Source organism: Anastrepha obliqua, chromosome 5, assembly GCF_027943255.1.
Source record: "Anastrepha obliqua isolate idAnaObli1 chromosome 5, idAnaObli1_1.0, whole genome shotgun sequence".
NCBI lineage: Eukaryota > Metazoa > Arthropoda > Insecta > Diptera > Tephritidae > Anastrepha > Anastrepha obliqua.
Genome location: NC_072896.1, coordinates 25,638,503 through 25,654,321, shown reverse-complemented (window position 1 = coordinate 25,654,321; position 15,819 = coordinate 25,638,503). Strand labels below are relative to the sequence as shown.

The 15,819-nt window shown below is 41.8% G+C and overlaps 1 protein-coding gene across 1 annotated transcript in view; it reads right to left on the bottom strand.

Annotated features, from left to right (window-relative positions):
- Positions 1-15,819, bottom strand: part of LOC129247934 (myosin-G heavy chain) — a 124,490-nt gene extending 108,671 nt beyond the window's left edge. The window contains exon 1 of the mRNA XM_054887312.1: positions 15,727-15,819. The gene's annotated coding sequence lies outside the window, so the exon portion shown is untranslated. The remainder of the gene's footprint in view (positions 1-15,726) is intronic.

Below are 15,819 nucleotides of genomic sequence, written 5' to 3'. Positions count from 1 at the left end.
CCTCTTTACAGGAGCAGACCAGAAGAGAGCTGCAACATGGCGACGACAAGGACTTAGTCGTAGCTTGAAAAGATATCTGTGTCTCTCTGTCAAAAAGGATCCCTCAGCATTTTGCATGCCTGCACGATCGCGAAGACCTCCGCTTGAAAAACACTACCAGTTTTGGGCAGTTTAAAGGTGACTGAAACATTGGCTGATTTAGAGAAAAAACCCGTTTCAATTCCGAATTCCTTCTTGGATCCGTCGGTGAAAACAGAGGTAACTATGTCCGTGCAGACTCTCCCCTCCTTCCAATCCAGCCTGCTAGGAAAAATAGCCCTAGTACAACCCTCAAAACCCAAAACCGTAACACAACTCAAAACCCCGTTAGCCGATGAAAAGATCTGTACGAAGTACAGAGGAGGAAAGGAAAATCTGACTCAAAATGTTGTATGTGTTTATATGTATAAGTATATAGTGAAATAATGAAATATTTCCTCTTAGTTATTATAATTTACAGTGTAGCCTCTGCCTTTTTCTTTTTTGCTCAGATCGGCTCTTTGATTAATCGCCTCTAAATCGCTAATAGCCTCAAGGTAATCCCTGTTAAAATATGTGTGTATCTGTACCACAGTGCTTGTGCCTACAACTATGTATGTATGTATGTATGTGTGTATGTATATGTAGCTCTTCATGCGCTTGACCATGAAGTTGGAGCCTTAAACAAAGGCGAGGCGAAATTTCCAATTGTTCTGCCGCATTTAAGCAGGCAGGCAGGCAGCCAGGAAAGCAGTCAGTGCACAGAAAGATGGCCGAAGCTGCAGCGAAGTGGAGCCAATGTGGGCGCGGTTAGGTATCTGTTACTTTGTTAAATAAAGTCTAAATGTGTATGTATGTATGTATGTAAATACACGCATACACACATAAATCACCAAACGCAATTTGTTTGCTGCCAGCTGAGAAGCAAAGCAATACCAATAACAACAACAACAATAACCAGCAAACATTTCCGTTTTAACGATTTGGCAAATTCGTTAATCTGTTGCTGCCGCTGTTGTCAGTTCCCACAACTCAATTCGGCCACCAATCAGAGTCGCAAATATTCTTGCCGTACTGGCCCACTTTCCGTGTCAACGAGAGACTCGCGTGCGCTTTGAGCAGATATGTTTTGGTTGTATGTATGTATATTTGGCACATTGACAGCAGGCAAATTGACTTTTTATACGCGCACCACTTTGCGCCTATTTCTCACTCCTTCTCTTCCTCGCCCTCTACCTCTCTCATTGCATATCTGCCACTTTGCAGTCGGTATTTGTTTTCTCTCACTATCTCTGGTGTAGAAATTAAAAATAGCGCCCGACTTGCCACCGCGTTTGCTGTGGTGCTGCATGCAACACATTGTTGCTGGCTGGCTGCTTATCAATAATCATGAAATGTTGTAGCAACGCCACGAAAAGCAACAGTAACAAACAACAATGTGACCGACCGCACCACCTACCGTTGACAACAAACGCGCGACAGCAACTGCTGCCATGAACACGCAAGCCACAGTAGCGTCGATTTTGATTTGCGACACGCCATGCTTTACGCGCCACCGCACGTTGCATCGTAATAGTGACGTTGAGACAACAACATTGCACAACAACAACGTTTTTTTCACATAAATAAATTAAAATATTTTCAAAATTTCCAATACGCAGGCGCAACAGATTGGCAAGAGCGTACCGTCCACCCCTCCTGCCCGCCCCCTGACATGCCAAACATTCCGTAAGCAGTCGGCAGCAGCATTACCGCTTTTGCGCCACGCATCACAACCGCGCGCCCACAACTCAGCCATGCTATCACATCAATAAATTATTCATTTCTGCTTTTATTCCAACAATTTTTCATTAGTTATTCTTTCATTTTGTGTCGCTTGTTGCATTTCTCTTTGTCATGAACCCGCGCACTGACTTGCGCGCGCTGTTACTTAGTGTGCTGACGAACTGCAGTGTGGCGTACGCGGCTGTTCGCGCTCAAGATGGACAAACAAATTTGGCGCGCCACCCGACTACACCCGCTATTCGCGCGCACCCCCAACAAGCGGTGGCGCAATATATCGCGTGCGTGATTTAATGCCGCCACATCGCATCGCGGCGCGGCGCGTACAGCACGTAAGCGGCACGACAAACTACGCCAGGACAAATTCAGCGACAACAACGAGCAAACGAGTCACACCGTTTATCTTTTTGGCCACGACTCATTGGCATTGCCAGTTTCGCTTTAGCGGTCAGTGGTGGCCACAGCCTCGGTGAAGTGAAGAGTGGGAGAATGTGGACAAACAAAGCAAAATGGTTATATTTATTTCGTTTCATGGTTTGCATGGGTATTTTGCATGGGCACTCAGGGTCCACTCATATGCCAGTAAGTACAAAACTATGGCGGAAGGTTAAATGCAGCGCGCGCAGAATTTTGTTTTTTTTTTTCTCTCTCTCTCACTTTTTGGCTTGTTGGCGGTGCAAATTCCGCGCGCTGCAGTGGTATTTGTTGCTTGTCATCGCAATAAATTGGATCATTTCAGCAAATTGTTAAGCACTCATCACTCACTTCACTTAAATCGTTGCTTGTACGAAGGACGTGTAGACGAGGACTAATAGAAAATAATGCAAATATTTCCTAAGAGGTTACCAAGAGGTCAAATACACGTATGTGTGTATGCGACATTAAAAAGATTTGAGCACAAAGTTCTTTCCTTCAAATAAGATATGGGCGAGCATGAGGAGGAAGGAACGCTGCGGCCTGAGCGGAAGATATTTTGTAACCCAATATCACGTCCTTAACCCCTAGTACCGAAAGTAACTTCAGACTCCCATAAAAGGCAAACAAGTCCTTCCTTACAGCATTCCTAGTAATTATAAGATAAGCATCTTCTTCAAGAAAATCAGTTAAGGTTAAGCCTAGATGAGGCATTCACAAAAAATATGTTAAGGCGTCTTAACATCCTTCAGACATAGTCAGTTGTTGTAGTTGTTTTGCAACTTACTAAACACTGTGGGTGCAATGTAGTTACCAGACCTCTTCGTCTAGCTCATCTAACGGTAGGTCCAGGAAACGTGCTGTTTCGACAGGTTGATTCAAGAGAGAGAGAGGAGTTTTGGGTGAGTAGGTTTGATGGAGCATGTGAAAAGGTGGTTAGTATCGTGTGGTGTGCCTTCACATGCTGGACGTAGGTTAGGTATGTCGGGGTCGTTTCTGGACAGGTAGGAGTTTAGTCTGCTACAGTATCCAGACCGTAATTGGACCAAAGTTACGCGGTTCTTGCAAGGAAGCTGAAACTCTTCATCTGCAATAGGTGATTGTTGGACTCCGATGATTGCATTCAGAGGCCGGGAGTTAAGGATGGTGGCAAGTGTCTCCCGATGAATGTCATATAGCGTATGTCTGCAGACATATTCGTAATAATGTTTCAATAAACAGACTCATCCAGTGCAGTTGCGAACAGAGTCAAATATAGTCAATAAGGTAGCCTGCGAACAACCTTAAGTAGACTCTGCCAAACGGGACTGCGTGCCTGCTACTAAAGAAATAGCCAACAAGCTTTACTTGTCTAAGAATCTCCAACACATTCCCGTACTTACCCAGCACTAAGTGTAACCACTTATTTAGTGGCCTCCCAAACGTAGCCCAGTTAAAATTCCAAAATTTTTATAGTACCGGCGAAAAATTGAAAAAAACTGATCTAATTTCTCTTTCCAGCTCACCAACGTCCACGTTTGATGCAATTGAGCAGATACCCAATGAATAACTGATGAAATTTTACCAGAAGACAAATGAAAACATTTTGAATAGAAGAAAATGCAATGGTACCAAATTTTTAGTTTAATGTCTATAAAAATCTGTTTTAGCAGGGAATTCCTTTTCAGATTCCCACACCGAGAAGGTTGAATAAATCAGACTCCAACTTTTGATGGGATTTCCGGTGGCGCTTCTGTGTACTAAAGATTTATCAAAAATGTACAAACAAACTGGTGCAAGTATATATTGACTTGGATCTAAACTCTTCAATGCCTTAGACGTATGACATTCCGAATGTCTGGCTGAGATTCGAGCAATCATAATCTGCATTAGCATAAACCTTGCGAGAGGCTTCATGCAAGTTCCGAGGGCTCTGTTCCCCGTGGTACCAGATTTAAGGCTCCGGGCAGACTTCGTAAACAAGACCATACAGTGCTGGACTGGACTCTACCCCAAATCCCAAAACAGCTTCTTCTTCTCCTTCTTAGCTTCACAATCCGTGGTGGACCATAGCTTCATCAACAATTTTTCTCCACTTTATTCTATCCATGGCTAAGGTGCGTTTCACAACTATAGGACATAGCTTACCCTCATAGATTTCGGCGTGAAATAATTATGGGTCGTACTTGTAAAAAACAAATAAAAATATGAAAACGTAGCAAACGCTTCTAAGCTTGCATCTATAATACTTTTATTATCTGAACGACCCGTTTGTGAATGTAATATTGCTTTAAATTAAGAATATAATGTTTTGGCCCTATATTATTCGTTTCATGACTATAGGACATATAACAAAATAACAAAAGAAAAACGGTTTAAAATTATTTGTTTATTAAATTGTGTTTCCATTCGTTTGAATACATTTGAATATTCTTTTTGGCATAGAATTAATTAAATTTTTAAGGAGGTTTCTATCTAAAGCATCCCATTCTCGTAGAATGGCAGCTTTTAAATCGTCAACTTTATTATACTGCTGATTTTCAGCATAAACCTTCCTGGCTAGCAGGCCCCAAATATTCTCTATTGGATTGAGATCCGGAGAGCATGCTGGCCAGCCCAAAAGAGGGATGTTTTTGTCTGAAAACCACCCTTTCGTTTCCCGACTACTATGGATTCCAGCATTGTCCTGCTGGAAAATCCATGACTTCTGCCTGCTTGCATTTAAAAAAGGTAGCAGACTGCATTGGAGCACGTTTGTGTAGTCCCGGCTTTTCATTTTGGAGGAAACGAATTGCAGCTCCAACTTCGAATCCATCGAAAAAGCTCCCCAAACCATAGCCGATCCACCACCAAAATTTCTCTTAGAAAAAATTTGGGGCTCCTTTCTTAAATCTCTCCAATAGCCACGGTTGCCATTAGGGCCATCAAGATTCCATTTTTTCTCATCTAAAAAAATTATCTAAAGTGATAGAAATTTTTTTACAATTAATTATTATCCGAACCATTTTTTGAGTGTGGTATTACGTACCTGAGACCAGTCCGTGGCCATGTGTTGTTTGGCGAATTCCATTCGAGCAGCTTTGTGACGAGCAGTCAAATGCGGTGCCAACTTAAGTTTTTGGCGGTATATGTTTGGGGCTTGATGGAGCACCCTCCAAATCGTTGATTTTGACACCTTTTTTGAAGTTAAATTCACCAGTTGCGAACAACTTGTAGATTTATTACTGGCATTTTTTATTATTACGCGACGGTCCCGATCAGAAAGCTTCGGTTTCGGTCCTCCGCGTCGTTTTGTGTCGTATTCTGCCGGGTTTGATAAAAAATTTGTCACCACGTGTCGGCTGCGACTTAATTTTTTCGTGATTTCTGTGACGCAGAAACCCTCCTCATCCAACGCAGTAATTTTACCTCTCTCGAATTCGGAAAGTTTTGAACCACGTGGCATATTGACATTTATTGTCTCTAAAAACTATTTTAATTAAAAGTAGTACTCAGCGAACACGTGTATGCACTTTAAAGCTTCAATTGCTAATTCGTTCTATAGTTATGAAACGGCAAAAGTAGTAACGAATTGCTCTGACTCGTGCTCAAAGTAACGGTACAAACAAACACAAAAACACCACGATGAAAAGTTGTTGTTTATTGATACTAAGAAGAATAACGGTACTAATCCATATATTCATTTATTTTTACAGAGTACCTACATATTTTTGGAGTAAAGATTAAATATTCATGTTATGTGTCCTATAGTTATGAAACGCACCTTACATCTCTCCAGTTGTGTACGTTCATTTGCCTAAGATCTGATTCGACGTCATCTAACCATCCTCTTTTTCTTCCTCCGATGAGTGTTAAGATAAAAGCTTTCCTAGAATTTCGCTCTTTCGGCATACGCAGTACGTGCCCAATCCATCTAATTCGTTGGGCTTTGATAAAACGTATTACATTTTGTCTTTGACCGATTTCTTCGATTTCATTGTTGTAGCGAATGCGGTAGCTGCCATCTATTGTTGCAACCGGACCATATATTTTCCACAACAGCTTACACAAGCTAAAGTTAATCAACTGAACATCTAAAAATTCCTTCGCTGTATAAATACTTCACACGCATATTGACCGAACAGTTCGACATTCTGACGGGTGCAAATTACTCCTCTCACATCATACTGTCCATCACACTCACAAGATTCTGTTTGAGCACATCGGGCATTCGCAGAGAACATGCGCCCAGTCCTATCTTGGCGACCAACAAAAGGAAAGATTCAGTGATACGGCATTTGGTATGTAACTGACCCCTGCGGAATTCCAGGAAACGCGGTCTCCTATGAGTTAGCAATGGGAGCTTCTTCCGCTGTCCAACTGATTTCGAAACCACTTAGTGGTCTAGGCTCAGCCAAGTAAAACGAATGATATAGACCGGCAGGGTTGTTCCGATTTCAGATTTCTGACAGATTAATAATATATATGTAATATTGTCTGGATAAGAAGTGGCTTATAACTGGACTCAGAGAGTTATTCTGCCTACCAATGAAAGTCCAGTTAAACTCAAACAGACCGTACCGGAGACTAACGCCTTCAAATAGACAGACAGACAAAGTTCTTAAAAAATAGTTTTACTGTAGTGCGTTGAGCGCCCTACCTCATCCACAATCATATACTTATATATACATATATTCATTTTTTTTTTAATAATATTTTCGGTATACAGCCACGATGTTCCTGCAGAACTTTTTACGTTTCATTGTTATACATGAACTACACTCACATAAGGTTGCGAAGTCTAGTTTGCTGAAATCAAATGAAGTCGATCAAATGATTCCTTTCGATAAAAAGGTTCTCAGAAAGATGTATGGCCCTGTACGAATTGAAGATGATACCTACCGCATCCGATACAATGACGAGTTAGACACGCTTATCAGGGGTGTAAATGTTATCAGATACATTAGAGCGCAAAGATTTCGATGGTATGGTCACATTCTGCGAAAAAGCAATGATGCAACTGTAAACAAGATCTTCGAAAACAATCCACAAGGCGATAGAAGAAGAGGTCCGCAAATCAAAAATGGAGAGATGATACAGAAGAAGACATACGCACTATGGACATATCTGATGAAGAAAAGTTGAAGACCGAGTGACGCGTAGGCGAACTGTAACGGAAGAAATTCTTCCCCCCGAGCTGTGATGCTACCTACCATGATGATTTAGATGTACAAGAAATTGGGTACCAGAGCAACACAATAAAATGCAATGTAAGGAATAGTCCAAGTAATGGACTTCTAGAAAGGAATCGAAGTCGAAAAAGTGCATAATGGTTATTTCTGTTCTTGATTAGCGCGATATCCGTTCAAGTAATATTGTCCGAGTTCAACAAAGATCACCACTCATCTCTTCCTCGTTCTAGCCAACACCAGTTGGGCAAAACAAATGAAGCTAGGATGTAAGCCCACTTGATTTTTCCACGCCAAGGAAAAATAAAAAGAGAGAGAAAGTCTCCTTTTTCTCTGCGAGAACTAGCAGCCACCGCATCAAATACATTCACAGCTGGAGTACTTATAACCATTCGGGCCACATGATCCAACCGCGATCTTTATTCACTTCCCTTTGCCTATGCCTCCTTAAAGCTCATACAGCTTATTGCGCCATCGTTTGCAGTATTCTCCGTCGCCAAAAACCAAAGGTCACTTTCTTTCTTTCACCAGATATTTATCTTGAACACTCCTTGGTACGCCTCGTCGGATATTGTCACCGCCCAAGCTTCTATGCCATATGCTGATAAGGCCGTGCAGGACGAGAGAGTTACAGAGTGTGATATTTGTCCATAGAGTGGAGACATAACTAATTATTTGCCTACTTAGGCCGAAGTAGTACTTGTTGAGAAAGCAGATTATCTCTTGGAATTTGGTGTTAATGCTGGTAAGCAAATTAAAGAAGCCCCTTCCTTCCTTGAAATTACAATTGTCAATAGTGACGTGGGTGTCAAGTCACAAGTGCGCTGACAACTTGTTTGATGGCAGGAGGTATGTTGACTTCTTCTCTTTCACCACCAGGCCTCGTTTCTTTATCAGGCTTAGGGAAACTTAAGGAAACTAAAACTCCATATTAAGCCTCCCAGGCGATATCGCTCTCAACACTTAATTTCTCTGACAAATTTTAGTCTTTGGCATGGAGCTCTAGCTTATCGCCACGTTTGGGACTTATAATGCACATCAAAATCGCTCAGGACAGCATTCGATGTTTTTACGTGAGTACCTGCCGGCCACGCTCTAAACCCACGGTGTTCTAAAGCACACGGATCCATTATATTATTAATTAGAACGCAAGAAATGTCTTTCATTTATTTTTGTAGCAATTTATTGTTCGAAATGTTATTTTATTGTTCTAAGTATTTATAGTTCTTGGTACCAAATGGCAGTGGGATACGCACATACTAACCGCCTTGGTAGGGCTCACGGACTATGTTGTTCTTGTAGCAGCATAAACATCCCCCATACCTATACGAGGAATGCTGCTGAAGTGACAATCGTTGGCCGGATATGAATTCGGGTCGTTCCGGTGACGTAGAACCAACTGTTGTGGGAACGGTGGCCGTTCTATGGGACCCGGCACTCGGTTGCAATGCAACTCCACATTAAGTAGGAACAGAGTTGCCAATATTCGACGGACCCATTTGGCAACCCTGTATCTTTTGACAGAGACGTTAGATCGCTTAATGACATACCGCGTTGGAAGCGTCAGTCCAAGCAAAATTTTACCATGCAACAGTACACGCCACGCGAGCGCTCCCAAATTGTTGAAATTTACATTCAACAAAAGAAATCAATTGTGAAAACTCAACGTGCGTATAAAAAATTAAATAATGTGAAAAGTGCGCCTTCTAAGAACACCATTGAACGTTTGTACGAAAGGTTTTCGACTGATGATGCTCTTCCTAATCCAAAGAGGTCAAATCAAAATCGACCAAGGCGTCGCCAAGGACATCCCAAAATCGCCGTTCTCAGCAGTTGGGCATTGCTCGGACCACTTTACAACGAATTGTCCCCATTGGTTTGCATTTATTCCCATATAAGATTCAATTGACGCAAAGATTGTTGCCTGCGGACAAGCCTCGTCTATTGGAATGGGCCCAAAGAGTCATCGAAATCCGTCGGGTCTGTCGAATATGAGCAATCCTGTATTAACCACAACCACCACGAAAGCCTCTCCGAGGAACCGGTCCCAAGAACAAGTCAGAGCGAACTCTGAGGGCTTCTGTTCCCCCTGGGGCCGAGATTAAGTCTTCGCTCAGACCTTGTACTCGAAGACACTACCAGTTAACCTTAGACTTTAATCACCTTTCAAGACAGGCATACCTTACTTCGGGCAAATTCTAACCGCTGACCCGCTGTGGGATATCGCTCAGAACAAGATGATAATCAAAATCTCCTTTGAACCGAATAACAATTAATCAGAAAAAGAGATTTCTTAAAACCCCAGCATGAAATATTTGTTTAACTGCTGCTATTTTCGCCTTCTTGGAGGCACCATAAAATTACAACAAAACTTGAAACATTCAGATGATTTCTTTTTGCGTTAAATTATATTTTATTTATATATGGACGTATTTTTTGACTGTTCCATATTTTTATTTCATGAAACCCATCACTTTTTTCCGCACACTATTTATGTACATGTACACTTTTTCATTTCGCCTCCAGCATTTCCATTTCAGCATGAATTTTTAATACACTTTAATTCTTTGGAAAAACATATCACCTTCTCAAAACACTTGATGGCACCACATTATTTCCGCGCTTCAATTACAATTAATGTCGACGCATTTTAAGAGACAAAACGGTGGCACAGCACAAAAAACACATCTGTGCATATGTATGTGTTTAAGCCTTAAATCAGTGTCACACGAAACCACAATGCGTTCAGCAAAACGCCACAGCAAAATAAACAACTGAAGGGTAAACAAAGTATAAACAATTACGTATTCCCCGATTCGACCAAACACAACTAAATAAACGCGAATTTAAGTTCAGAGCCGCGCATGCGTGCGAACGATTGCGCCAATCCGGATTGAATGTGCGACTCGCTAGACAAATGTTTGCGACCAACCTGCGAAAGAGCACGACGCTGATTGTAGTTGCTCAGAATGATTCAATAAAAAACAAAAAATCAATAGTCCCAGCAAACCAAGAATTCCGCATTTTATGCAGAGGTGTTGTGGTGAGACTCTTGCTGGAGGGATGAAGATTTCAAAAAAATCGTAATTATACAGAAATGCCGGGGCAGATTCAGAATATATATATATATAATTGGCGCGTTCACCCTTTTTGGGTATTTGGCCGAGCTCCTCCTCCTATTTGTGGTGTACGTATTGGGCAATACTGCTGTTTCCGTGGCGCCGCAATTTAATGGCGGATTCTTATAGAACTCGACAAAAGAAAACGAAATGAAGGAGTAAAATTTTTTGATATCTCGCTTAGTTTTCGAGATATTAAATAAAAAAAAATAATAATAATTTTTTCTTCAGTTTCGATAAAATTCGGCGAGATAAGACAAAATATAGGAGTAAAATTTTTCGATATCTCGTTTAGTTTTCGAAAAAATAACCCTCATCAGTCCAACTCCGGCTACGCAATCCACAGTATTTTTGCGTAAAACTTCTTTTCGCGTGGGCGGCCTTCGGCCGCGCTTCAAAAAAATAACCCTCATCAGTCCGACTCCGGCTACGCAATCCACCGTATTTTTGCGTAGAACTCCTTTCCGTGTTAAAATCATTGAACCCAAAATTAAAACATCATATGCGTGTATGTAGTAAGGAGGCACAATAACCCCCATCCCCAACATTAACACTAAACTTATTTTTTTTTTATTCAATATCTCGAAAACTAAGCGAGATATCAAAAAATTTTACTCATTCATTTCGTTTTCTTTTGTCGAGTTCTATAATAATCCGCCATAAGATTGCGGCGCCACGGAAACAGCAGAATCCCCTACGTATTGATGTTGTTCAAATGGAGCAGCTTTTTCATGGCAGAAATACACTCGGAGGTTTGCCATTGCCTGCCGAGGGGCGACCGCTATTAGAAAAATGTGTTTCTTTAAATTTTGGTGTTTTACCGAGATTTGAACCTACGTTCTCTCTGTGAATTCCGAATGGTAGTCACGACCCTTTTAGGTGGTCGCTAATGGGTTAAAATGTTCTATGAAAAACTATTCGATGAAATTTTACTTTATATTTCTTAACCTGAAATTTCTCTCGATATATATTATATTTTAAAATTTTTTTGCATTTTTTTAAAAACAGCTTATGCCAAGACTTGAAAACTCTAGTAGACCGTTAAAAAATTCGAATTAACTTTTGCAAATCCTTCAAGTGATTTATTACTGGATGGATATAAATATACGTCGGGATTTGGCAACCCTGGTGTTGCAATCTGGCAACTGACAGCTGTATCGCAAAGTTTAACATTTTTTGGCTTTTACGTACTCAGAACGTTTTGAAATACCAGCGCTATTTGTGTTATTTACAGTAACTTAAAACATTCATCTCGGTCCAAAAATGGAATTAAATCGTGAACATTTTCGTGCGATTATTTTTTACAACTTTCGACGTGGATTAACTCAGCAACATTGCATGGATGAACTTAATTCATTTTTTGGCGATGAAGCTCCATCAAGGACCGGTGTTTATCGATGGTCGTAGTTCACTCCAAGACGAATTTCGTGAAGGTCGTCCAAAATCAGTTGTTGTTCCGAAAACCATTGATGCTGTGCGCGAACTGATATTGCAAGATCGTCATGTGACCTATCGTGAGATTGAGACAATCTTAGGCATTAGTGGCATTGCGTAAACATTTGACTGTCAAACAAATTTGTTCGCGTTGGATTCCACACAATTTGTCAATCGCTCAAAAAAAGGCTCGTGTCGATTGGTCGAAGGAAATGCTCAAAAAATACGATCGCGGAGCTTCGAAACACGTCTATGACATCGTGACAGGTGATGAATCATGGATTTACGCGTATGAGCCCGAAAGTAAACAGCAGTCGACTGTATGGGTGTTTCAAGATGAGCCAAATCCAACAAAAGTTGTTTGCGCATGAAGCACTTCCAAGCAAATGGTCGCCTGTTTTTTCGGAAAAACTGGACATGTCGCAAACGTACCACTAGAACAACGCAGAAGAGTAAATTCTGAGTGGTACACAACCATTTGTTTGCCAGTTGTCTTCCAAGAAATTAGGAAAACCAATCGCCAAACACGGATCACTCTTCACCAGGACAATGCGAGCTCTCACACATCGGCTCAAACAACTGCATTTTTGAGCACCCAAAACATCGAATTAATGGGTCATCCGCCGTATAGTCCTGACTTGGCACCGAATGACTTCTTTTTATTCCCGTACGTAAAAAACAAACTGAGAGGTCAACGTTTTTCGACACCTGAAGAAGCGGTTGCGGCATTCAGAATGCATGTTTTGGAGGTACCTCATTCATAGTGGCAAAAGTGCTTCGACAATTGGTTCAAACGCATGCAAATCATGGAGAATATTTTGAAAAGCAATAAACTGATTTTCGATGATTACAATTTGTTTTTGTTCTCTAATCCCGACATATAAAAGGCACCCCTCGTATGCATATATACTTTCAGAAAATATTAAAAGAGTCCGCATTAGTTTGAGATGCCATAAATTTGTCACACAGTGTAATCTGCGCTAGCTGTGTCCTAAAGCGTTTGAGGCCTCGCGCTATCCTTTGCTTCAACTACGTAGTGTATTTGGATTGAAGGAGCTATAACTCCGAGTACCAATAGTGGGGAAGGTAGTTATTGAGCCAAGGCTAAGTCTCCCTTGCCTTGCGAGCAGGTTAGGAGTTCTGCGAAAGCATGTAGCTTTCAGAAAACCTTTGTAATCAAAGCCTCATTTGTCTCCCCAAGACTTTTTCCGGCGTGAAACGATTCCAGTGACGCTGTTTTCTGCTGACGGGAAGGTGCTGAGACTCAATCTCAGCCTCCAGATAGCTTCAGCAGAAAGAACTTGAAGCAATCCCAAGTTTCACCGCATACCTAACGGGCGATGCCCGATAAGCATGCCCACGAATTTCGAGAGCTGCATCGGGCGCTCCCGATATACCTATGGTCAGAAGAATCTCGCGACTTTATATGCTGGCGCACTAACCCAACGCTCGTTGAGTTGTCGCGAAGCTTAGCTTTCCAGGAGCACACTACATGTTCTCAAGGGATTAAACATGAAACAATACACTAAAAATATATCCATTCCTTATCAGTATTTTTGGGCCTAACGCTTCTGGTTCAGGCCTCCCGTAGTATATGTATGTATGTAATTGCCGCGTGCAAGCTTTATTAAGTACTTATTTATCCGAGCGAGTCATCAATCGTAATAAAGTGCTCTTGTTACGAAACACACTCGCAAGTGAGGTATCCTCGCAATAGCTCCCACGCAATCTCTTTTATCAGCTTTCTCCGCCACGGCATTATTTTTCAATTCAAATTTCCTTATTGAACAATTCGACTCACTCGCAACCTACAAACAATGGCTATAAGTATATATGTAGGTATTCGGATTATCAGGTTGCTACTAAATCGCTCGACTCCTACGAAAGCTCCTCGAGGACAGCGATTGAATGCAGGTAAACTCTAAATCTAAATCTTTTAGCAAATGAGATTTTCCGCAGCTGACTGTCATAACAGCATCGAAATCAAAAGCGTCGAACGGCACATTTATTAAGACACACGGATTTCAGAAGGCTAAGGAAAACACTAGAAGATAACCTCAGATTTAGCGTCACGCCCAAGAATCTGATGTCAGTGATGCTGGAGAGTAACGATGCATGGAACAAAATACGGCATGTGGCTCGCGAGTGATGCAGCAACTCCCGTACGGCGAGCAGGCAAGGCGTAGACGCTAACATCAAGAAAGCGTGCAATGCAACAAATACAAAAATGACGATACCAGACTTAGAAACTAACCTTTTTATGGTATGGATAGGAACATGGCTTGTGAGGAGGTGCCAATTCGACAGGGTACAAGGCTCTCATCATGCCCGTCCTCACGTATGGCGCAGAAGCGTGGACGATGACAACATCTGATGAAGCGACGCTTCTGAAGATTCTGCGTCAGATTTTTGGACCTTTGCACGTTGGCAACGGCGAATATCGCAGGCAATGGAACAATGAGCTGTATGAGCTTTACGACGACATAGACATAGCGCAGCGAATAGAGATCCAGCGGCTACGTTGGCTGGGTCATGTCGTCCGAATGGATACAAACGCTCCGGCTTTAAAACTATGCGATGCGGCACCAGCTGGTGGTAGCAGAGGAAGAGAAAGGCCTCCTCTGCGTTGGAAAGATCAGGTGGAGAAGGACTTGGCTTCACTTGGTGTATCCAATGGGCGCTGGTTAGCGCGAAAAAGAAACGACTGGCGCACTTTGTTAAACTCGGCCAAAATCGCGTAAGCGGTTATCGCGCCAATTAAAAAGAAGAAGAAGATTTATTAAATTTACTACGGTAGAGGGCTTCTTCGGATTAAAATCCCAAATTGACTTGGTTAGGCTTTCGAAAAAAAAAACTAAAACGTATTTACCCAAAAGTGGGCATGGCACAGGGCTCAGACGAGACACAACCCAAAAATTTGCGTTTGGAGAAGTCAAAAATCAAGTCGAGGCTCATTTGTTTTTACGATTCCAAGGGAATTGTCCACAAGAAGTTCGTGCCAATGGGCCGAACCGTCAATGCAATTTTCTATGTTGGCGTTTTGAAGCATTTGGTGCATCGAATTCGTCAAAATCGCCCGGAATACCGCGAAGGAGGAAGCTGGCACTTATTGCACGATAATGCACCATCTCACCGATCCACTCATGTGACTGATTTTTTGACTAGTAGTCGCATTGTAACCATCAATCACTCACCGTATTCGCCTGATATGGCCCCGTTTGAGTGCTACCTATTGGGAAAATTGCATTTGGCCATGAAAGGAAAACGTTTTGCGTCCGTAGAGCCCATCCAAAAGGCTTGTACCGACATCCTGAAGGACATTCCGGTCAATGACCTGAAACAATCTTTCGAAAAGCTTTTAGATCGCACAAAACAGTGTATCGAGGCCAGAGGGGACTATTTTGAATAAATAAAATCGAATTTATCAGAACAAAGCTCTTGTCGTTTCTATTTTAGCTGAGTCTTGTTGATTTTGGACTTCACTTTGTATAATTGGCGATTACACACTTTTTGGGCATTTTACCGAGCTCTTTCTCCTTTGTGGCGTGTGTCTTGATGTTGTGGCACAGATGGAGGGACCTTAAGTTTTAAGCCGACTCCGAATGACAGATAGGTTTTTATGAGGAGCTTTTTCATGGCAGAAATATATTCGTGGGCTTGCCATTGCCTGCCAAGGGGCGACCGTTATTAGAAAATTTTTTTTCTTTATTTTAGTGTTTTACGGACATTCAAATCTACATCTTCCGAATGGTAGTCACTCACCAACCCATTCGGCTACAGCGACCGCTTCTACCAAATTTAAGTAAATTTACCTGGTTATTGGCCGATTCCGCCCACTTTCAACGCCAACATATCTTGGATAAGGAGTAATATGTATGTTCCACTTTGCTTTAGCTCGGACGGAT